Below are 24055 nucleotides of genomic sequence, written 5' to 3' on the forward strand. Positions count from 1 at the left end.
GATAAGTACGAGGGATAATGGAATGGAGGAATACTGCTGGATGATGTAGGCTGAAGAGAGGTTTGTGCTGAGCTAAAGTACCAGCTAAGCCCTGTTTCTGTTCTGTAATCTGTCAAATCCCATATTGATCATTATAATTATACAACTTGATGCCAAAAACAAATTCCATTGCGTTGGGAGTTTACATGTTAGTCATGCCACCGGGAGATCAGCAGGCTTGTCTCAAACTGAACAAATGTTGTTGAAGATTCCTGAAGGAGTGTTTTATCTCTCAAGAAAATATAGAATACTGTAAGTTGTGTTTGTATGTGTTGGATAACAAGGAAAGGCTCTGACATCAATTGAAAGAAGGAACTGAAATGTTTTTTTTGAAGTTCAAGGGAGGCTCATCCTACCTTATCTCATCTCATCTAATTTTGTCTCGAGCAAGGGAATAATCCGAGAGCCAAAAACAAATATTGCTGGAAAAGCTCAGCAGCTCTGGCAGCATCTGTGGAGAGAAATCAGAGTTGACATTTCAGGTCAAGCGACCCTCAGTTCTGTTCTGAGGAAAGGTTGCTCAACCAGAGACGTCAACTCTTTCTCTCCACAGATGCTGCCAGACCTGCTGAGCTTTTCTAGCAATTCTTATTCTTGTTTCTGATTTGCAGCATCTGCAGATCTCCTGGTTTTCAAAATCCCGGAGCATTGGATTGGAGTGTGAGAATAACAACCAAAAGATATGATTTGGAGGTGCTAGTGTTGGACTGGGGTGTACAAAGTTAAAAATCACACAACACCAGGTTATAGTCCAACAGGTTTAATTGGAAGCACTAGCTTTCGAAGTGACACTCCTTCAGCACTTGGGCTTGAGCCCTCCACTATCACCTGATGGAGTGTCGTTCTGAAAGCTAGTGTGCTTCCAAATCAACCTGTTGAACTATAACTTGGTGTTGTGTGATTTTTAACCAAAAGATAATTTGGGATGGCTATGGGTTAGAGTGTGAGGAGAACAATGTGCTGAGGTATGCACAAGAATTTGGAATTTGGTGGGGGTGGTAATTCCTTGCCAAAGGGAAAGGAAGTGCTGCCTTCTGTATCAACTTTTCAGCCTCCAAAAGCTGGTGAATGTTTAAGGCCTGAATGGGGTAAACAAGTTATGATTGTTTGGTGAGTTTTAAGATAGTATCCCTCCTTAATGCAGGCAGTTTAACTCACTATTGCATCTAATCTATACTTTAGAGTGCGGCGTTACTTGGTATGACTACAGGTAACATTTATGATGTTTCTAAGCTTGAATTATTTATTAAATGGACACAACAAAGCAGAGCAGATGATGTGTTGCAGCTGTAGCACATGGGAAATGATGAATATCAGTGTTATGCACAGTAACCAAATATTCATTAAGTTACATTTTGACTTTTCAAGAGATGAGTACCACTGGCAAGGCTAACATTTGTTGCTCACCCCTATTGTGCTAGATTTGAATGGCTTGGTCTACATTTCAGAGGCCAGTTAAGGATTAGCTATGTTACTGTGGGTCTGGAGTCACATGTATGCCAGATCAGGTAAGGATAGCGGATTTCCTTCCCTAAAGGACATTAGTGAATTACATGGGCTTTTACAAGGTAAATGATTAACTTCATTGTCTATTTGTAAGGATAGCTTTATCTCCCAGATTAATCATGACTTAAAATTCCATCAGCTGCCGTGGTGAGATTTAAACTATTGAAACTGCAGCATTAGACTGGCAGTCGACCCACTGACATGGCTATTCTGCTGCTATCCCACTCGAAGTGGTGTAACCATAAATGTGACCTGATGCACTTGGGCACGTCAAACAAGCCAAGGGAATATATGATATCTTGATCAATTGGACCAATAGGCAGAAGAATAACAGATGGAATTTAATCTGGATAAATGAGAGAGATTGCATTTTGGAAAAACAAACTAGGGCAGCACCTACACAGTTATTGGGTAGTATTGCTGAACAGAGACCTGAGGATTCAGGTACATAGTTCTTTGAAAGTTATGTAACAGGTAGACAGTGGTTAAGAAGGCATTTAGAATGCTTGCCTTCCTACACTGAATGGTTTGAACAATGAATTGGTATGTCACATTGAAGTTGTACGGGGTGTTGGTGAGACCACTTTGGGAGTGTACAGTTCTGGTACCCCGGCTAGAGAGGAATAGTGTTCAGAGAAAAAAAAAATTACCATGTTGCTGCCAGGACTGGAGTTATAAGGATAAGCTTGGATGCTTTTCACTGGAGCTTGGGAGGTTGAAGTGTGGCTTCTTTTATAGAGGTTTATGAAACAATGAGAGGCATAGATAAGTTGAATTGCCAAGGTCTTTTCCCTAGGGTAGGGAGTTCAAAACTAGCAGGTATATTTTTAAGATGAGATTTAAAAAAAGGTCACGAGGGACAACTTTCAGTAGTTCATATGTGGAATGAACTGCCAGAGGAAGTGATAGATACAGGTACAACATTTAAAAGACATTTAGGCAGGTACATGAATCCGAAGGGTTTAGAGATATGGGCTAAACACAGGCAAATGGGGCGAATTTAGTTTGAGATTATGGTTGACATCGACTGGTTGAACTGAAGCGTGGAAACAGATGCTGTGATTGACCTTGGGAAGCACCTCGGATCAGAGGAACCTTGGTCTGCATGTCCACTCATCTCTCCACATATCAGGACAGGTGGATATCGTGGTTTAAAAAGGCATGCAGTATACTTGCCTTTATTAACAGAAGTACAGAGTTTAATAACAGGGAAGATATGTTGGAACAATGTGAGATATTTAGGCCAAAACTAGAGCTTTGCATGTAGGGAGAAAGAGGAATGTGGTAGCACTGAAGAGGGTGCCGATAAGATTTAGCAAGATGTTGTCTGGGCTGGAGAGTTTCAGCTCTGAAGAGAGATTATATAGGTTGGGGTTGTTTTCTTCAGAGCAGAGTTGTTTGAGTGGGATATGATTGAGATGTATGAAATTATGTGGAGCATAGATTAGGTCATGCAGCACAGACATGGATAAAGGATCTGTTTCTATGCTGACCAACAGATACTAAACTATATTAATCTCATTTATCTGCAGTAACCTACTATGCCCAAGCATTTTAAGGGCTGGTAAAGATGTATCTCATTGTGAGAGTCCCTGCCTTCACTAGACAGCCTGTTCCATAATTCTACAATCCTCTGGTTGAAAGCATTTTTCCTCAGATCCCTCGAAACCACTGAATCCTCCCCTTTAAATGTATGCCCTCTGGCATTATATATATCTGCCATGGGGGAAATCTACAATCTATTCCATCTCCACCTTTCTTGATTTTGTATACCTCAACCGATTCCCCTAAACCATCTCTACTCCAAGGAAAACATACCTATCCTATTGATTATTTCCATATAACTGAGACCTTTTTTAACAGACAACATCCTGGAGAATATTCTCTGCTCCTGACTAATGCACCTAACAACTGTATGGGCAGTTTAGTATGGCCAATTCATCTGACCTGCACATCTTTGGATTATGGAAGGAAACTGGAGCACCAGGAGGAAACCCACTGGGAGAATCGAACCTGGATCCCTTGCGCTGTGATGCAGCAGTGCGAACCATGAGCCACCGTGCTGCCCCTTAAAGAACCTCTTTGGATTCACCCTAATCTTAGCCAAGGCTATCTCGTGCCCCTTTCTTTGCTCCCCTCATTTCCTCCTTCAGTAAACTCCTGTATTCCCTGTGTACCTTGAGGATTCCCTTGATCCCAGCTACCTGTACCTGAGCCATGCCTTCTTTCATTCTGGTCAAAGCTTCAATATCTCTTGTCATCTAATACCATCAAAATAAGTCTTGCCCCAGTTTAGACCTTGAACCAGTGGACCAGTTTGTCCCCCTCCATAAGTACTTTAGAATTAATAGAACTATGATCCCTGATTCTAATGTGCTCTCCACTGTCACCTTCACCACCTGTCCAAATTCCACCCCATCTAAGCACTTAACACTCTGGCAGTCCCAGTCTGTTAGGAAAATTTTAAATCCCCTCCTATGACAACTCTATTGCACCTGTAACTCTCCCCAGTCTCCCTGCATATTTGTTCCTCTAATTCCCATTGACTATTTGGGGGCCTATAGTATAACCTCAATAACGTCACCATCCCCTTCTTATTTCTTAGCTCCACACACAGTTTCACTGGATTATCCTTCACTTATTTCCCCTCTGTTTACTGCTGTGATACTCGTCTTCATCAAATTTGCAACTTCCCTTCCCCTCCTTCCACCACCTTGGTCCCACCTAAAGCACCTGTGCCCTGGTACGTTAAGTTGCCAGTCCTGTCCTTCCCTTAGCCACGTTTCTGTCATAGCTATAATATCAGAGACCCATGTACCTATCCACACCATTAATTCATCAGCCTTATCTGTCAACTCTCTTGCAGGGATCATAGAATCCCTACAGTGTGCAAACAGGCCGTTTGGCTCAACACGTCCTCACCAATCCTCTGATGAGTTGCCCATTTCCCTACTCTATTACTCTACATTTAAAAATCACACAACACCAGGTTATAGTCCAACAGGTTTAATTGGAAGCACATTAGCTTTCGGAGCACCGCTCCTTCATCAGATAATTGTGAAGGACACAATTGTAAGGCACAGAATTTATAGCAAAAGTTTACTGTGATGTAACTGAAACTTTTGCTATAAATTCTGTGCCTTACGATTGTGTCCTCCACAACTACGTGATGAAGGAGCGTCACTCCGAAAGCTAGTGTGCTTTCAATTAAACCTGTTGGACTATAACCTGGTGTTGTGTGATTTTTAACTTTGTACATCCCTCTCCAACACCGGCATCTCCAAACATTGACTCTACATTTACCCTGACTAATATACCTAATCCACACATCCCTGAACGTATGGGAAATTTAGCATGGCCAATTCACCTAACCTGCACATCTTGGATTATGGAAGGAAACCGGAGCACCTGGAAGAAACCTATGCAGACAATCGTCTGAGGCTGGATTTAAACCTGGGTCCTTGGTGCTGTGAGGCAGCAGTACTTGCCCTTAATCCAAAAGCATTCCCAATTTGTGATTGCCTGACCTGTGTCTTCAACGTAACACTTCTGATCACTGCATCTCTCTTTCAAGCCTTGCCTTTGTCTCCCTGCTATTGAGGATTCCACCCCCTGTCAATCTAGTTTAAACCCTGCCTTGCAGCACTGGCAAACCTGGCTGCCAAGATATTGGTTCCCCCTCGAGTTCAGTTGCAACCTGTCCCTCTTGAACAAGTCACATCTGAACCAGAAAAGATCCCAATGATGTAAAAATCTGAATCCCTGCCCCCGCACCAATTCTTTCACAACACATTCATCTGCCATTTCCTCCTGTTTCATACCCTCCCTAGCATGTGACACTGAAAGTAATCTGGTAGTTATCACCAATGAGGTCTTGGTTTTTAACCTCGTTCGCAATAATCACTGCAGGTCCTCATCCCTATTTGTATGTATGTAATTTGTGCCAACGTGCATAATGACTTCTGGCTGCTCCCTCTCCCCCTAGAATGTTCTGGAGCTCCTCCAAGACATCCCTGCACCTAAGGGGCAACGCACCATCCTGGATTCCTGTTTGCGGCCACAGAATCTCTTATGTGTCTCCCTCATTATTGAGTCTCCTATCACTAAGGTCCTGTTTACCTTTACCCTTTCCTGCTGTGTCCCAGAGCCAATTGTAGTGCCAACAACCTGTCTACTGCTGCTTTCCTCTGAGTGGTTAACACCACCCCTCCCCCCTCAAAAGAAAGTGTACTTAGTCATGGAGATGTACAGTGTGGAAACAGACCCTTTGGTCCAACTCGTCCATGCCGACCAGCTATCCCAATCTAGTCCCGCCTGCCAGCACCCGGCCCATATCCCTCCAAACCCTTCCTATTCATATACCCATCCAAATGCCTCTTAAATGTTGCAATTGTACCAGCCTCCATCACATCCCCTGGCAGCTCATCCTATACACGTACCACCCTCTGTGTGAAAAAGTTGCCCCTTAGGTTCTTTTATATCTTTCCCCTCTCACCCTAAACATATGCACTCTAGTTCTGGACTCCCCAACCCCAGGGAAAAGACTGTCCATTTACCATATCCACGCCCCTCTATAATTTTGTAAATCTCTATAAGGTCACCCCTCAACCTCCGAAATTCCAGGGAAATCAACCCCAGCCTATTCAACCTCTCCCAGTAGCTCAAATCCTCCAACCCTGGCAACATCCTTGTAAATCTTTTCTGAACCCTTTCAAGTTTCACAACATCTTTCCGATAGGAAGGAGACCAGAATTGCTCACAATATTCCAACAGTGGCCTAACCAATGTCCAGTACAGCCGCAACATGACCTCCCAACTCCTGTACTCAATACTCTGACCAATAAAGGAAAGCTTACCAAATGCTTCCTTCAGTATCCTATCTACCTGCGAATCCACTTTCAAGGAGCTATGAACCTGCACTCCAAGGTCTCTTTGTTCAGCAGCACTCTCTAGGATCTTACCATTAAGTGTATAAGTCCTGCTAAGATTTGCTTTCCCAAAATGCAGCACCTCACATTTATCTGAATGAAACTCCATCTGCCACTTCTCAGCGCATTGACCCATCTGATCAAGATCCTGTTGTGATCTGAGGTAACTTTCTTTGCTGTCCACTACATCTCCTATTTTGATGTCATCTGCAAACTTACTAACTGTACCTCTTATGCTCGCATCCAAATCATTTATGTAAGTGACGAAACGTAGAGGACCCAGCACCGATCCTTGTGGCACTCCACTGGTCACAGGCCTCTAGTCTGAAAAGCAACCCTCCACCACCATCCTCTGTCTTCTACCTTTTGAGCCAGTTCTGTATCCAAATGGCTAGTTCTCCCTTTATTCTGTGCGATCTAACCTTGCTAACCTGTATCCCATGGGGAAACTTGTCGAACGCCTTACTGAAGTCCATATAGATCTCATCTTGTTTACAAGGGGAATGGCCAGAGGGGATTCCTGTACTCTCCGCCTGCTCCCTTTCTTTCCTGGTAGTCACCCAGGTATTCTCTGCCTGCACCTTACTTGTGACCATCTCACTAAAACTCTTCCCTATTAAAAGGGACTTCTTTGCAAAATGCAGAGGAGAATCTATGGTTATCTGGGTTGGAGCTGTTTATCATAGGAAACGTTTGGCAATTTGAGTCTATATCCATTGATGTTTAGAAGAATGAGAGATGGTCTTGCCAAAACGTATTAGGTTCTGAGAGAATTTAAGGCAATGGATGCTACGAAGGTATTTCCCCTCAGAGGATAGAACTCGAGTTAACAACCTTAAAATAAGGGGTTTTCCGTTTAACACAGATGAGAAAATTTTCTGAGAATCATAAGCCTATGGAACTTTCTTCCCAAGAGTGTGGTGAGGCCAGGGTCATTCAATATTTTTACAGTGGGAGAAAGTAGATTCTTGCCTGGAGGCTGAGCCCCAAAAATGGAGTTGGAAGTCGCAATCTGAGCTATAATTATATTGAATGGTTGAACAAGCTTAGGGGGGCAGATTGGCCTATTACTCCTAATTTGTGTGTTTTAACATTTAGATTTTAATGTACATGAAAGCTACTTGTTCTATGCCCCAGTAACACTGAACATGGTTTGTAATGACTGTTCTGATGAAGGGCTTTTGCCCGAAGCATCGATTTTCCTACTCCTCGGATGCTGCCTTACCTTCTGTACCTTTCCAACACCACTCTAATCTAGACTCTGATTTCCAACATTTTGCCATGGTTTGTAATGAGCTCATGTACAGGTTCACACTCTGGTAACAAATATTGAAGTGGTGAGTCCACTAACTGTTGCAGGCAGAGCATTCCATGTCCTTTACTTTGAGTGAAGAACCTACCTCTGACATCAGTCCTTTATCATCACCTCTCAGTTTAAAGCTGTGCCCCCTTGTGCTAGCTATCACATCAGAGGAAAAAGGCTCTCGCTGTCCACCCTATCTAATCCTGTGATGGTAATCTTGCCTCGATAGATTAATGGGTTACGATTACTTTTGGTCTGGATGTTCTCATGCTGTCAGTGATATTCCATTGGAGCAGTGAAAATGCAACATGCCATACACAGTCATCTGCATATCTGTCCTAGTGTCCAGAAGCTGGTCAGACTGCTACTTCCATCTGGCTTTACTTACAGTAGTTATCCTTTGCATTGAGATCTGTCTTGGGATATTTTCAAAGAAACGTTCTTCAGCATGGGGGAGAGACTTCATCAACTTTACTCAGATATTTTGAAACTTTTCAACACACTCGGGATGAGAGGCCCTTTCACTGAGAGCTTGCTGCTTATCCATCTGGAGCAAGTTATGACTTTTTTGATTTCTCTTTTCCAGTTCCTCTATCTTCTCTTGCAGGCTAGACTTGATAGCTGGACCTCTCATTGGGTATACTCTCACATCCTTGTGTACGTGACATGATATTCACCACATATTCAAGATCTTTGAAAATATCTTTCTAATTTGTCAATTCTTTAAGCAGAGACTCAAAGTTGTGTAAAATACAGTACCTCTCTTCTGGCACGTGAAGTGTTCTTCGTCCAAGCTTTTGATTGATTTCAGCTGAGCTTTGTGTCCGTGTATTAAGTAGCATCTGCTCTCTGGAACCGAAGATCCTTTTTCTTCTATCTCCTTATTCTTTCACTGGGGGCTCAGTCAGCTCAGTTGGTCTTGGACTGAGTGTTATTCCAGCACAGGGCCTCAACTTCACCACCTGCATCATTTTCTAGTCATGGTCTTGAGCAAATTCCCACAGGTCTTCGCAGCCTGAGATCTTGCACGTAAGGGTCATTGTCTTCACATTCATTTGATGCCTTCCTTCTGCAGCCAATGTTGCAACAGAACAGATCTTTTACCTTGAAACTTGATGCCAAACTGCTCTTGTATATGAGTTAATGCTTCAGAATGTTGGGGCATGGGGTGGCACAGGTTGAGTGGTTCACACTGCTGCCTCATAACGCCAGGGACCCAGGTTCGATTCCAGCCTCGGGCGACTGTGTGGGATTTGCACATTCTCCCTGTGTCTGCTTGGGTTTCCTCCAGGTGCTCCGGTGTCCTCCCACAATCCAAAGATGTGCTGGTCAGGTGAATTGGTTCTGCTAAGTTGCCCGTAGTATTAGGTTTATTAGGCAGAGGTACGTTTCGGGTAGGGGAATGTATCTGGGTGGCTTACTCTTCGAAGGGTCAGTTGGGCTGAAGGGTCTGTTTCCATACTGTTGGCAATCTAATCTAACCATTGCCTGACATCTCTGCATTTATCTTCAACTGTTTGCTTTTTCGCTTTCCAGCAAACAGCAGCATGTAAAGTTGTGCGGCTTAATAGAACATAGAACAGTGCAGCAAAATACAGGCCCTTTTGACCCTCTATGTTGTGTTGACCTTTTATCCTACTCGAAGATCAAACCAACCTACAGTCCCTTCATTATCCTATCTTCTATGTGCCTGTCCAAGAGTCGCTTGGATGTTCCTAATGTCTCTGACTCGACTACCGCTGCTGGCAGTGCACCCATCACTCTCTGCGTAAAGAACCCACCTCTGACATCTCCCCCGTAAACCTTCCTCCAATCACCTTAAAATTATGCCCCATTTCGTGATAGACATTTCCACCATGGGAAAAAGTTTCTGGTTATCCACTCTTATCTGTGCACCTCATCATCTTGTACACTTCTATCAAGTCACTTCTCATCTGTTCCTCCACACTGCCAAGAATCTTACCTTGAACTCTGTAATCTGCATTCAAATTTGTTCTTCCAAAGTGAATCACTTCGCACTTCTCCAAGTTGAACTCCATTTGTCACTTATCAGCACACAGTTTGGCATCCTGTCAATCCCTCCAACAGCCCTCCACGCTATCTACACCACCAACCTTCATATCATTGGCAAACTTCTTAACACACTCTTCCATTTCCTCATCAAAGTCATTTATAAAAATCAGAGCTACGTAAACCTATACGTAAAACAGAACAAGCTGATGGTAAGAAAGAGGATATGCTGAAAATTTTCAAAGACATAAGGATAGATAAATCTGATTGCTGCTCCTTTGGCAATGATTGTTGCATCCTCACTGTCCACTGGAGTAGTACCCGATGATTGGAGGTCCCAGAACCGATCCTTGCGGAACACCACTGGTCACTAAGCTCCAGGCTGAATACATTCCATTTACCACCATCTTTGGTCTTCCATGAGCCAGCCAATTCTGTATCCAAACAGCCAGACTTCCCTCTATTCCATGCCTCCTTACTTTCTAAATGAGCCTACCATAGCGAACCTTACCAAATGCTTTGCTAAAATTCATGTACACCACATTCACTGCTTTACCATCATCGATGTGCTCAAAGAATTCAGTGTGGTTTGTGAGGCATGTCCTGCCCCCTTCGAAGCCATGCTGACTATCTCTAATCGAACTGTGTGGTTTTCCAAGTAATCATGAATCCTGTCTCTCAGAATCATCTTCAATACTTTGCCCACCACAGACGTAAGACTGACTGGTCTGTAATTCTCAGGATTATCCCTATTCTCTTTCTTGAACACGGAATAACACTTGCACCCTCCAGTCATCGGGTACTATTCCAGTGGACAGTGAGGATGCAACAATCATTGCCAAAGGAGCAGCAATCAGATTTATCTATCCTTATGTCTTTGAGAAAATTTTCAGCATATCCTCTTTCTTACCATCAGCTTGTTCTGTTTTCCTTATAGGTTTACATAGTTCTCAGAAATGTCACGGTTACTCTGAATGAACATTGACGCAAAGTATTCATTTAAGGACCTCTCCTACCACCTCTGACTCCAGGCGCAAGTTCCCTCTACTGTCCCTGATCGACCATACCCTCACTCTGGCCATACTCTTATTCCTTATGTGTAGAAAGCCTTAGGGTTTTCCTTAATCCTACCTGCTGAACCGTTCTCCTGCCCTCTTCTAGCTCTTCTAATTCCATTCTTCAGTTCCTTCCTAGCTACCTGGTAACCCTCTAAAGGCCTGTCTGATCCTTGCCTTCGCAGCCTTTAGTAAACTTTCTTCTTCCGCTTGACTAAATGTTCCATATCCCTTGTCACCCAAGGTTCTTTCACCCTACCATCCCCTCCTTGCCTCAGTGGAACAAACCTACCCAGCACAACCAACACGTGCTTCCTAAACAGCCTCCAATTTCTGTTGTGCATTTCCCTGGTCCCAATTTAGGCATGAAGGGCGTATGCCCGAAACGTCGAATTTTCTGTTCCTTGGATGCTGCCTGACCTGCTGCGCTTTTCCAGCAACACATTTTCAGCTCTGATCTCCAGCATCTGCAGACCTCACTTTCTCCCCAATTTAGGCACCCCAGTTCCTGCCTAATAGCATTGTAATTCACTTTCCAATGGCACAGTTGCTGAAGTAAGTAGCACTGCTGCCTCATAGTGCCAGGGACCCAGGTTCAATTGCAACCACAGCCTGGAGTGTGGAGTTTGCACATTGTCCTGTGTCTGCATGGGTTTCCTTCCATAATCTAACAGTGTGCAGGTTAGGTGAATTTTCCATACTCAATTGCCTGTAGTGTTAAGGGATATGTAGGTAGGTGCATTAGTCAGGGGAATGGGTCTGCATGGGTTACTCATTAGGTGGGCAGTGCAGACTTATTAGGCCGATGGGCCTGTTTCCCCATTGTAGGGATTCTAAGATTTTATTCTCAATATTATCCTATAACATCTGCTCCTAACCTTCTCCATGAGTATAGTAAAGGCCATGGAGTTGTGATCACTAACATCGAAATGCTCTCTCACTGAGAGATCTGACACCTGACCTGTCTCGTTGCCAAGCACCAAATCCATTATGGCCTGCCCTCTAGTCAGCCTATCTACATATTGCATCAGGAACCCTTCCTGGACACACTTGACAAACGATTTGAGCTAAGGAGGTCCCAATCAATATTAGGGAAGTTAAAGTCACCCATGACAATAACCTGTTACTTCTGCATCTTTCCAAAATCTGCCCCCCAATTTGCTCCTCCGTGTCTCTGTTGCTGTTTGGGAGGGTTTGAGGGGGGGCGTGGAAAGGAGATGAGTGTGGTCTGTAGAAAACTCCCAGTAAAGTGACTGCTAGTTTCCTGTTTGTGGTTTCCACCCAAACAAAGTGTGTGGACAAACCCTCCTCAATGACCTCCCTTTCTGCAGCTTTGATGCTGTCCCTGATAAGCAATGCCACTCCTACATCTCTTTAAATTTAGGGTACTGGGTATGCTTGTTTTTGGGGGACACTGCAGTATCTACATCCAACAATGTGACATTGATTTTGCTGCAAAACTTGTTGTAAATTGTCCTGAACACTTGGACTATCTTTAATTAGTTCTCTTCCCATCAATACATTTCTAAGATAATCCTTAGACAAGTATGGCGGTCTTTTTCGTTCATTGGGATGTGGGCATCACTCTCAAGTTTATTGCTGTCCATCCCTAACTGTCCTTGAATTGAATAGCTTGCAGAGGCCAGTTAACACAATAGACAATTGGTGCAGGAGTAGGTCATTCTGCCCTTCGAGCCTGCACCACCATTCATTATGATCATGGCTGATCATCCACAATCAGTATCCTGTTCTTGCCTTAACTCCATAACCCTTGATTCCACTATCCTTGAGAGCTCTATCCAACTCTTTCTTAAACGAATCCAGAGACTGGGCCTCTACTGCCTTCTGGGCAGAGCATTCCACACAGCCACCACTCTCTGACCACATTGTTGTGGGTCTGAAGTCACATAGGCCAAAGTTGCTAGTAATGGCAGTTCACTTCCCTCAAGGGCATTGGCAGTATTTAACAACTAATGATAATTATCTTGGTCACCATTGTAAATGTTTAAATTAAATTTAAACTCTTCTCGCTTCATTGGTGGAATTTGAACCCATGACCCCAGTGTATAAGCCCTTGTACTTTCAATATCTTGAGAATGAGCGGCACAGTGGCTCAGTGGTTAGCGCTGTTGCCTCACAGCGCCAGGGACCCAGGTTCAATTCCCGCCTTGGGCAACTGTCTGTGTGGAGTTTGCACATTCTCCCTGTGTCTGTGTGGGTTTCCTCTGGGTGCTCCGGTTTCCTCCCACAGTCCAAAAATGTGCAGGTTAGGTGAATTGGCCATGCTAAATTGCCTATAGTGTTAGGTGGATTAGTCAGGGGTAAATATAGGAGGGGTGGGTTTCTCTTCGGAGGGTCGGTGTGGACTTGTTGGACCGGAGGGCCTGTTTCCACACTGTAGATAATCTTAAAAAAGAGTTTCTCTTCTCTGAGCAGATGAGATCTCTTCTTCCTAAGACAATCTTAACTCTGTTGAGGTCATTGTTCCATTATCCAAAATTGGAATATTTTTGTGCATTTCATACTAAAAGGTTCAAAGTCAATTCATGGACTACAACATTTTTCAAAACTGGCTTTTCTGCTTCTGTGTAAGGGTCTAGGATTGATTACAACTTGTTTTACTCTTTCCCAGTACTGACAGCAAAGTGGTAATTTTATATGTTTAGGTTTCATGTTCAGTTTTGACAGAAAGAGAACAACTCTGCCGTGAGACGAGACATCAGGTTTTGACAGTGCAAGTCTTTGTTCATCTGCTTGGGTTAGCACTGTCACCCGCAGGCAGCTGATTCCAGCGCAGTACACCCAAACTTGTGGGTGGAAACTTCCTTTAAGACCATAAGAAATAGGAGCAGGATGGAGACTGTTCACCTTGAGCCTGCTCTGCTATCTAATAGGATCATGATATTCCTCACGTCCACTTTCCTGCTTTTGTCTGTAACCCTTGATTCCCCTACCAATTAAAACCTGTCTATCTCAGCCTGAGACACACAGACACACAGACATTTTGCCCCTCCAGTTCTTTGGAACTCCTTGCTACAAATATCCAACCATCAGAGGGAATTCCTCATCATTCATTTCAGTCTTAAGTTGGTGCCATTTTATACTGAGACGATATCCTCTGTTCCTAGACTCTCCCAAGACACTTCTCTGCTGCTCCATTCTTGGTCCCCAGAGTCACATAACACAGAAGAGACCCTTTGGCCCATCAGGTCTGTACTGATCTATCTACGCTAAATCTCATGATTCTCTCGCCTTTATCTGGCCAAGAGGAAACCTGTACTGAGGCTGTATACTCTCAGCTCTGCCAGATGTTTGAGTAGCTTGTTCCCATCTCCAGTTCCTCAACTACTAGTGGTTGGTGCAGCAGGGCAGCTTCTACTAACATCTGTTACCCAAGAGATGCCAGGAGTCCCACACTGAGCAGCATAAGACTCTCAGCACCAAGATTGGCAGCTCCAGGTCAGCGATTGAGTAGCTAAGTGTGAATGCTCACCTTTTAGATGGGTTGACCAGTTGCCCTCATGAGCTTGATGTGACTGCTGATAGCTGGTTCACCCAGATGCTACCCCTGACATTGTGTTCTACACACCACCATCTGAACACCCCTGAACTAGCCTGGTGAGGTTTTTTAATCAACCTGACAATTAACTCAACAGCTACTTAATTGAAGCGGCAGTAGTCCTCTGATGACAGACCCCACCCTCCTGTTGACATCTTATTCTAGAGGCATTGGAAACTAGTGATACCCACTGGCAATATAACTTTCACATCATGCCAATATTCCTTCCCAGCCCTACAAGAAGACCCAGCCTGGAGGTGTGCGCAAGCATTGATTGATTGAGCAGGAAAAAAATATCATTGGTGGAATATAATGTGAGAAGATTTGAGAATAACCACTTTGATCAGAAGAACAGAAAAGCAGTGTACTACTGAAATTAAATATTTTCAGAATGCTGCAAAGGAGGATCTGGCTATCTTCATACATGAAGTATAAAACAATGTACTGGTGAGACTGTACTTGAGAGAGTACTGTGCACCGTTTTGGTCTCTTTTGTATTAATTCACATGATGTGGGCAGAGAGACCAGCATTTACTCTCTGGACCTAATTAAGAGTCAACCGCAATGCTGTGGATCTGGAGTCAAATGTAGGCCAGACCAGGTAAAGCTGGGGATTTCCTTCCCTAAAGAATTCAAGAAATTCAGGTATTCCAAGTTGGAGGGCAGGAAAAAATTGTGGCTGTTAGAGATGTTCCTTTTTCTCTTGAGGTATTTTCAGTGTTGGAGTCAATCTGTGAATTCTTGGAACAGTAATTACTGTTTTATAAGCTGTTGCTTTGTTTTGGAACTTTGGGGGAAAACGATCAAAACAACAGCACTTTTAAAAAGAGAGGGAGAGCGTGCAGATACCAAGTGGGAGGTGGAAAAACCAGCAAAAAACATTCACAACTGACAGCCTCTGCTGTTAGTTTCAAGTATGTCTGGTCTGTTTTTGGAAAAACTCCAGTGAAATTCACAGCTGACCTCGTAGTAACCTGTGTGGGGAGCAGTCTCAGAGCTTTAAAAAAAAGTGTACCCCTGATGTGCTGTTTTGTAAATCTACAAGACTGATTAGGGTAGGTTTTTTTTAAGATGATAGATTTTATTGAAATCTGTCTCTTGATTAAATTTGAAAAATATAAAACATTAGGTACTAAGTCAACCTGAAGTAAGGTTTTTAGAGCAGTAAGACTGCCTGCTATTTTCATAGAATCACAGATTCCCTACAGTATGAAAACAAGCCTTTCGACCCATCAAGTCCACATCAATCCTCCAATGAGTAGCCCACCCAGACCCATTCCCCTACATTTACCCCTGACTAATGCACCTAACCTACACATCCCTGAACACTATGGGCAATTTAGCATGGCCAATTCACCCAAACTGCATGTCTTTTGGATTGTGGGAGGAAACCTGCGCAGACACTGGGGCAATGTGCAAATTCCATGCAGACAGTTGCCCGAGTATGGAATCAAACTCTGGTCCCTGGCACTGAGAGGCAACAGTGCTAACCACTGAGCCATCATGCCATTCAACGTCTGGAGGTTCTTCCCGTCTGATTTGGGAAGTTAGAGAATTGCAATGTTTCTGATTATGTCTGCAGCAAGTGTACTTGGTTGTAAATTATATCAGTGTGCTTTAATCGCTGGAGCAGCAGTTCAAGTCAGTGAGGCATTTGTGGGGGCCAGGGGTATGTTGGATGGCAGTTTAGAAAAGGTAAAAAAACCGCAAATAGAATGAGATAAATGAATTACCTCCAGGCAAGGTGAGAAAGGGAGAGGTAGTGCAGAAGTATCCTGTGGCTATCTCCATCTCAAACAAGTATGTTGTTTTGGAAAATGTAGTGGGTGATGGGTTCTCAGGGGAATGTAGTGCTGACAGCCAGGTGTCAGATACAGAGACTAGCTCTTATGTTACACGGGGTACGTCCTGTTCCAAGCAATCAATTTGTGACTGGGTAACTGTCTAGTCCGAGGCACAGACAGACATTTCTGTGACCGACAACAAGGCATCAGAATAGTGTGTTGCCTCCCTTGTGCCAGGATCAAGGATATCTGAGGGTGCCAAATGTTCTCCAGAGCCGAGGGACCAGCAGGATGTCATTGTACATGTTGAAATTAACAGTGCAGGAAGAGGTTTGGAAGAGAGAATATAGAAAATAGGTCCTATTTTCCCCCGTTGTCACAAGCTAATGAGAATCAGAATGGGAGGATAGAGCAGATGAACATGTGCCTGAGGAGCTGGTGCAGGGGTGAAAGATTCACATTTTTGGATCATCAGAATCTCTTCTGGGGTGGAAGTGATCTGTATAAGAAGAACAGATTGCATCTGAATTGAAAGAGAGCTAATATACTGGTGGGAGATTTATTAGAGCTGCTCAGGAGGACTTAAACTAGTAAGGAAGGGATGTATGACCCAGGCAGATAGTGAGGAAAGAGATCAGTCTGGGACTGGTGTTGAGAAAAGGAACAAGTCAAACAGTCAGGAACAAAGGAGAGAACTAAGTAGAACTGATAAATGTAAAGGTAAGGCAGACAAATTCTGCATGGTTGGGAACATTGGACTGGAATATCGTAACAATTAGGGATGTGGCTCAGGGATGGATAGGACTGGCAGCTTAATGTTCTAGCCTGTAGATAGAAAGGGGGCAAGAGAGGAGGGGGGAGTGGCATTATTGAATAAGGATAACATTTTGGTTGTACTTAGCATATTCCTGGGAATACGTCCAAAAAAGTTATTTGGGTGGAGCTGAGAAATAAGAAACAGATGATCACCCAATTGGGATTGTATCATAGCCCCCCCCCCCCCCCCCAAAATAGTCAGAGGGGAAATGGAGAAGCAAATTTGGAAGGAAATCTGTTATCTTTTAGAATAATAAGGTGGTCATGGTCAGAGGTTTTAACTTTCCAAACATAGACTGGGGCTGCCGTAGTGTTAAGGGCTTTTGTTGAGAGCAAATTAAGTGTGTAAGAAAAAAAAAGTTTACGTTTGAGTTCGTGTACCTACTGCAGAAGGTGTAAAACTTGACCTCCTGAGAAATAAGACAGGTGACTGAGGTATCAGTGGAGGAGCACTTTGGGGCCAATTTTATTTGTTTCATAATAGTGATGGAAAAGAATTGACTGGATCTAAAAGTTGAAGTTCTAAATTAGAGAAAGGCCAATTTTGATGGAATGAGACAAGAACTTTCAAAAGCCGATTGGGGGCAGATGTTTGCAGGTAAAGGGACGACTGGAAACTGGGAAACCTTCAGAAATGAGATGATGAGAATCCAGAGAGAGTACATTCCTGTTAGGGTGATGGATAAATCCCCAGGACCTGATTACGTGTACCCTAGGACTTGTTGGGAAGCTAATAGTGATTTCTGAGCCCCTTGTTAAGATCGTTGTATTGTTGATAGCCACAGGTGAGGTGTCGGGAGACTGGAGGTTGGTGAACATATATACAGAAGGTGGTAAGGAAAAGCCAGGGACCACAAGTGACCCTGATGTCCTGCTGGGCAAGTTGTTGGAGGGGATCGTGATGGACAGGATTTTAATGTACTTGGAAAGGCAAGGACTGATTAGGAGTAGTCAACATGGTTTTTGTGCATGGGAAATCATGTCTTTTAACTCAATTGACGCTTTTGAAGAAGTAACAAAGAAGTCCGAGCAGTGGTTGTGATCCATATTGACTCCTGTAAGGCGTTCAACAAGGTTCTGCACAGTAGACTGGTTAGCAAAGTTAGATTACATGGAATACAGGGAGAACTAGCCATTTGGATACAACTGCCTCTAAGGTAGAAGATAGTGGGTGGTGGTGGAGGGTTGTTTTTCAAACTGGAGGCCTGTGACCAGTGGAGTGCCACAAGAATCGGTGCTGGGTCCACTACTTATTGTCATTTATACAAATGATTTGGATGTGAGCATAAGAATTATAGTTAGTAAGTTTGCAGATGACACCAAAATTGGAGATGTAGTGACAGCAAAGAAGGTTACTTGACAATTGTCAATAATTTCACGACCACCATCTTCATTCAAAATGGTATTGACTTCAATTTCTGCCATCTGCCATGGCAGGATTCAAGCCCTGATTCCTGGAACATTTCCCAAGTCTTTTTAATTGGAATAAGGCAAATTCTAATGGGATGAGACAACTCTCAAAAGTCAATTAGAGTAGACTGTTCACAGGTTAAAGGACATCCTGACAAGTGGGAGGCGTTCAAGAATATGACGATGAGTGTTCAGGGGCCATTTTGTTCCTTTTAGAATGAAATGTAAGGCTGGTAAGGTTAAGGAACAATGAATGAATGAAGATATTGAGGTTCTTGTCAAGAATTAGCTGGAATCTTATTTTAAATATAGGCAACTTGGTTCAATTGAGTCTCTTAATCAGTAGGAGAAAGTGAGGACTGCAGATGCTGGAGAATCAGTTGAGAATTGTGGTGCTGGAAAAGCACAGCCAGTCAGGCAGCATCCAAGGAGCAGGAGAATCGACATCTCAGGCATAAGCCCTTAATCAGGAATGTGGCAGAACCGGGTAGTATGGGGTTCAGAGACTGAGGTTGGAGGGTGTGGATGGGAGATTCCCTGAGATGATGAGGTTGTGGAAGGCCTGGGAGATGATTGGTGAGGTTGTAAGCGAGGGGACAGTCGGAGATGGTGTCAGGCTTTTGTCCGTAATGAGGCCGTGTGGAGAATGTCCAAATGGTTCTGGTCGAGGGATCCTGAACTTGGAGTTAAGTACATGAGAGTTTGGTGTACTTGCGTTCCTTGATGTCTGATAAGCTGGTGAAAAAGCATTTGTTGAGTGTGTGAATCGTTCTCAGGATGAAGAATAGCAGAGGTCCTTTGCAAGTCTGCAAAAGTGTGGCCCTAAATTGGAGCAGGGCTGACTGCAGGGAGAGTATGTTGTGGCGCATAGCTGCGAATGTGGAGCAGACGATCCAGAGGGAGAACCATTTCTGGAAGCTTTGGATTTGCTGTAGGTAGTGGTTATCCCAGTCAGGTCCAAATTGTGATGGTCTGAATGTAGTCTGGAATCCACGTGGGATGAGTCGGTTGGATCGGCATGTGCTGAGGAAGGAAACTTGGCTGGAGTAGTGGGTTTTCTTCAAGTCATGTTTGAAGAGGTTGAGGGCAGAGGAGGATGCAGTGAGAGAGAGAGAGCGAATCAGAAATCCTTGTGGAGGGAGGGGCAGAACTACTTCAAGGTGAGCATCCTTGGAAGAAGCTTTACAGTAAGGTTACAACAATTAGGAGAGAGTGAGGACTGCAGATGCTGGAGATCAGAGTCGACGAGTGTGGCGCTGGAGGAGCACAGCGGGTTGGACAGCTTTCGAGGAGCAGGAGAAATGACGTTTCAGGCATAAGCCCATCATCCGGAGTGTGTGGGTATTCTTAAGAAAGAAATCAAGAAGACAAAGAGAGGATATGAGATAACATTGGCAGGTAAGGTTAAAGATAACCCGGGAATTCTACAAATACATTGAGCAGGTGGATAACTAGAGAGCGGGTAGGGCCTCTTTAAAGATCAAGGTGTTGCCTTTGTGTTGAACCCCAGGAGAAGGTACAGATTGTAAATGAATATTTTACATCAGCTTTTGATATTTTAAAAACAATTCACATGACAGAAGATGAAGTTTCAGAGGTCTTAAAGAATAATAAAGATGGAAAAATTTCCGCGACCCGATTTAATGTATCTAAAAACATTGGGGAAGTAAGGGAGAAAATTGTGAGATCCCTTGCAGAAATATTTGCACTACAGGTGAGGTGCCTGATGGCTGGAAGGCAGTTAATCTTGAAACTTTTGTTTAAGAAAGGTTATGAGGAGAAACTGACGAGCTATAGACCTGGGAGTCTGACTTTGGTTATGGATAAATTGTTGAAGGTGATTATAAAAGGTAGGATTTCTGGATGTTTAGATGGGCAAAAATTGATAAGGAATAGTCAACATCGTTTTGTGCAAGGAAAGTAGTGTCTCACAATCTGACTCGAGTGTTTTGAGGAAGTTAACCAAAACGATTGGTTATGGCAGAGCCATAGACATTTATTTGGATTTTAATGAAGTCTTTGCCAAGGTTCCAATTGGTAGAATAATTAGTGAAATTAGGTCACATGGATTAAGGGTGACTTGCCCATTGGATACATAATTGGCTTAATGGCAAGAGCGTAGTGGTGGAGGATTGTTTTTCAGACTAGAGGTCTGCCACTTGCGCTGTTCCACAGGGATTGGTTCTGGGTCCTCTTTGGCAAATATATAAATGGCTTTGGATGAGACAATAGAAGGTATGGTTAGTAAGTTTGCAATGGCAGCAAAATTGGTGACATAGACAGTGAAGAAGGCTTTCCAAGATACAAAGGGATCTTGATCAAATGGGTCAATGGGCTGAAAATGGCAGATGGAGTTCAATCTGGATAAATGAGATATCACATTTTTGTGCTACAAACAAAAGCATGGCTTATGCAGTTAATGGGTAGGGCCTTGGTAGTGTTGTAGAACAGAGGGACCAGAGGTGCAGGGAGACAGTTCTTTGAAATTTCAGTCATTTAAGTGGTTCAAAATGCATTTGGCATGCTTGCCTTCTTTGCCCAGTCCTTGGAGTATAGGAGTTTCGAAGTCATGTTGAGATTGTGTCGGACATTGGTGAGGCCTCTTGTGGATTACAGTGCCCAGTTCTGGTTGCCCAGTTATTGGAAGGATATTATAGAGCTGGAGAGGGTTCAGAAAAGATTGGCCAGGATATTGTTGGGTGTGGAAGGTTTAAGTTTTATAAACAAAAGCTGGATAGGTTGGGACCATTTTCACTGGAGGTTGAGAGGTGAAATGATTTGAAGTTCATAAAACAGAAATATAGATAGAGTTCATGATAAAGTTGTCTTTACCTTGGATGGGGGATTTCAAGACTAGGGGGCACGTGTTAAGATGAGAGATTTTAAAAATTCTTGAGGCAAATACTTTTCACAACAGGTGGTTCGTGTGAGGAATGAACTTCTTGAAGTGGCAGATTTGTGGACAATACAACATTGAAAAAACATTTGGGTAGATACATGAATAGGAAAGATTCGGAGGAATACGGGCCAGGAGCAGGCAGGTGGGACTAGGTTAGTTTGGAGCATATTTGGCATGGACTGGTTGGACCGAAGGGTCTGTTTCCATGTTGTATGACTCTATAATGCCTTGAAGCCACCTATATAAGGATATATTTGTTTGGAAGCATTTCAGAGCCGGTACACTCAACTTGATTGTAGCTTGTCTCATGAGGAAAAATTGCACCTGTTCACCTGTTTTCATTAGAATTAAGAATGAGAAATTATCGTTTGAAATATGATTGAGGGAGTTTGACAGGATGGATGTTGGGAGAATGTTTTTCCCTCTGAGGACTCTCGAGGTGGGGAACACAGTTTCTGAGATAGGGATGTAAAGGTGAGGAATAATTTTGTCTGAGTTGATATGTTTTTCAAATCTCTACTCCCAAAGTTCTGTGGAAGCTGTTTATTCCCTCTATTCAAGGATGCGATGGATAGACTTTTGAATTGGAGGGTTGGGTAGCAGTCAGCAAAGTTGAGGCGAGCCCATAATTAGATGAGTCTTGTCTTACTGAATGATGGAGCAGGTTTGAGAGGTTGAATGGTGAACTATTTCTTATGTTCTTGATAAACCAAGAGGAAAAATCAGTAAAACTGGTGAATGTCACCTACTGATCCAAATCATCTATATACATTTGGATCCAGCTCATTCATTTCTAAGTACTGCTGTTTTCATTGCCTCTGAAGTTTTTATTCCTACCTGAGGAGTGTAACTATGCTAACCTTTTTTTCATAGAATCCCTATGATGTGGAAATAGGCAATTTGGCCAAACACCTGCTCTCCATGTACTCCCCCCTCCCCCCCCCCCCCAACCAGAGAAACCCACGCAGCCACTGGGAGAATGTGCAAATTCCACACAGACAGTTGACTGAGTTTGGAATTGAACTCTGTTCACTGGTGCTGTGAGGTAGCAGTGCTAACCAATAAGCCACTCTACTGTCCATTTTGTTCATTGGTGTTCCCTGTAATAAGCAAACTGTTTGCAACTCATGATAATGTGAGTAAAATGCAGATGAGACAAAATGAATTTGTCCCTCTGAATACGAAGAAAATGGCAGCAGGAAAAAGCCAGCAGGTCTCTTTAGTTGAATCCACATATGTGTAACATCATATACAACGTCTATTGGGATAATAAAGTGAAGAACTGCAGATGCTGGAGATCTGATACAAAACATAAATTGCAGGAGAAGCTCAGTAGGTCTGGCAGCATCTGGAGGAAGAAAGCAGAGTTAAAACTTTGACTTTGTCAGAACCAGGCGAACCAGAACTCGGAAACTGAGGGTCAGTTTGTGGTTTATGGGAAAAATGAAATGACACAATTTGGCTCTGATTGTAGTGGATGATGGGGGATGAGTAAATCAGGAGATGAGGAACTTTTTTAAGGCAGTGCATTAGTTATGGGTGACTTTAATCTTCATGCAGGTTGAGAAAAACATTGGCAGAGGTAGCCATGTGGAAGAATTCAGGGTATTTGGGACAGCTCAGAGAACAATTTATTGTGGATATTAACAGTGATCAGGCAATTTTGTATCTGGGAATAGGTAACGCGAGAGGTTTACTAAATAATCTCAGTAGATGTTCCCCTAATGAACAATGACCATTTTCAGATTCAGACTGAGAAATGTGGGTCAGAAATGACTATGTCTTATTTAAGAGGGTAATTACACAGGCGTAAGGGCAGAGCTGGTTAGAGAGGACTGGGAATGGAGTTTATATAAGACAGTTGAGGCACAACGGCAGATTATTAATAAAATAGCTCAGAAAGGTATACCCAGAAATGAAGAAAGATTCTTGGAAGAAGATCTATGCTTATCCAAGTAAGTTCAGGATAGCATCAAATTGGAGGAAAAAAGATCATACGTTGGCAAAACCTAATGGTAAGATTTAAAAACCAACAAAAATAACCAAATAATTAGAGGGAGAAGATAAACCTTGATGCTTTACTTGAAAATAATATCAAAATGCACAGCAAGTAAGTGAACACAGGCCCTTTTAGAGACCAAGATTGGGGAAAGAAATAAACAAGTAGGAAATGGCAGGAGTAGAATAGATACTTGGCATCAATCTTGACGGTAGAAGTTACTAATAACGTTCCAAGAATACTAAATAAACAAGGAGCAAAATGAGAGATAATACCACAAATATAATGAGCAAAATTGTGTACGAAACTAATGGGACAAAACGCTAACGTGGCTACTGGATTTGATCGGTTGTATTCGAGAACTCTAAAGGAAGTAATTACAGAAGTAGTGGGTGAACATATCTTCCAAATTTGTCTGACAATTTTCATTAAATTATTTGAGATAAAGCAGCACAGACAAAAGGGGACCAGTAGATGTGATATATTTGGATTTCCAAAAAGTGTATGGTAAGAGTAGTCAATTTGCAAAATTCTTCACTATACAGGGTTGTTGACTGGGTCACTAAGTGCTCAAGACTGAAATACATTTTTAATCAGTAAGGGAATCAAGGACTGTGAGGGAAAAGCAGAAGTGAAGTGGATTATCTGGTTAGTCTTTATCTCATTGAATGGCAGAATGGCCTGCTTTTGCTCCTTTGTATGGTCCTGTAATCTTAGACTCACATACAGGAAGCCTAGTAGATTTAA

General features: G+C 43.0%; 1 protein-coding gene across 4 annotated transcripts in view; it reads left to right on the forward strand.

The window, feature by feature from the left end:
- The window catches only part of ccdc102a (coiled-coil domain containing 102A), a 209675-nt gene that overhangs the window by 27398 nt on the left and 158222 nt on the right, over positions 1-24055 (forward strand). The gene's annotated exons all lie outside the window — the stretch shown is intronic.

This window comes from Hemiscyllium ocellatum, chromosome 17 (genome assembly GCF_020745735.1).
Source record: "Hemiscyllium ocellatum isolate sHemOce1 chromosome 17, sHemOce1.pat.X.cur, whole genome shotgun sequence".
Taxonomy (NCBI): domain Eukaryota; kingdom Metazoa; phylum Chordata; class Chondrichthyes; order Orectolobiformes; family Hemiscylliidae; genus Hemiscyllium; species Hemiscyllium ocellatum.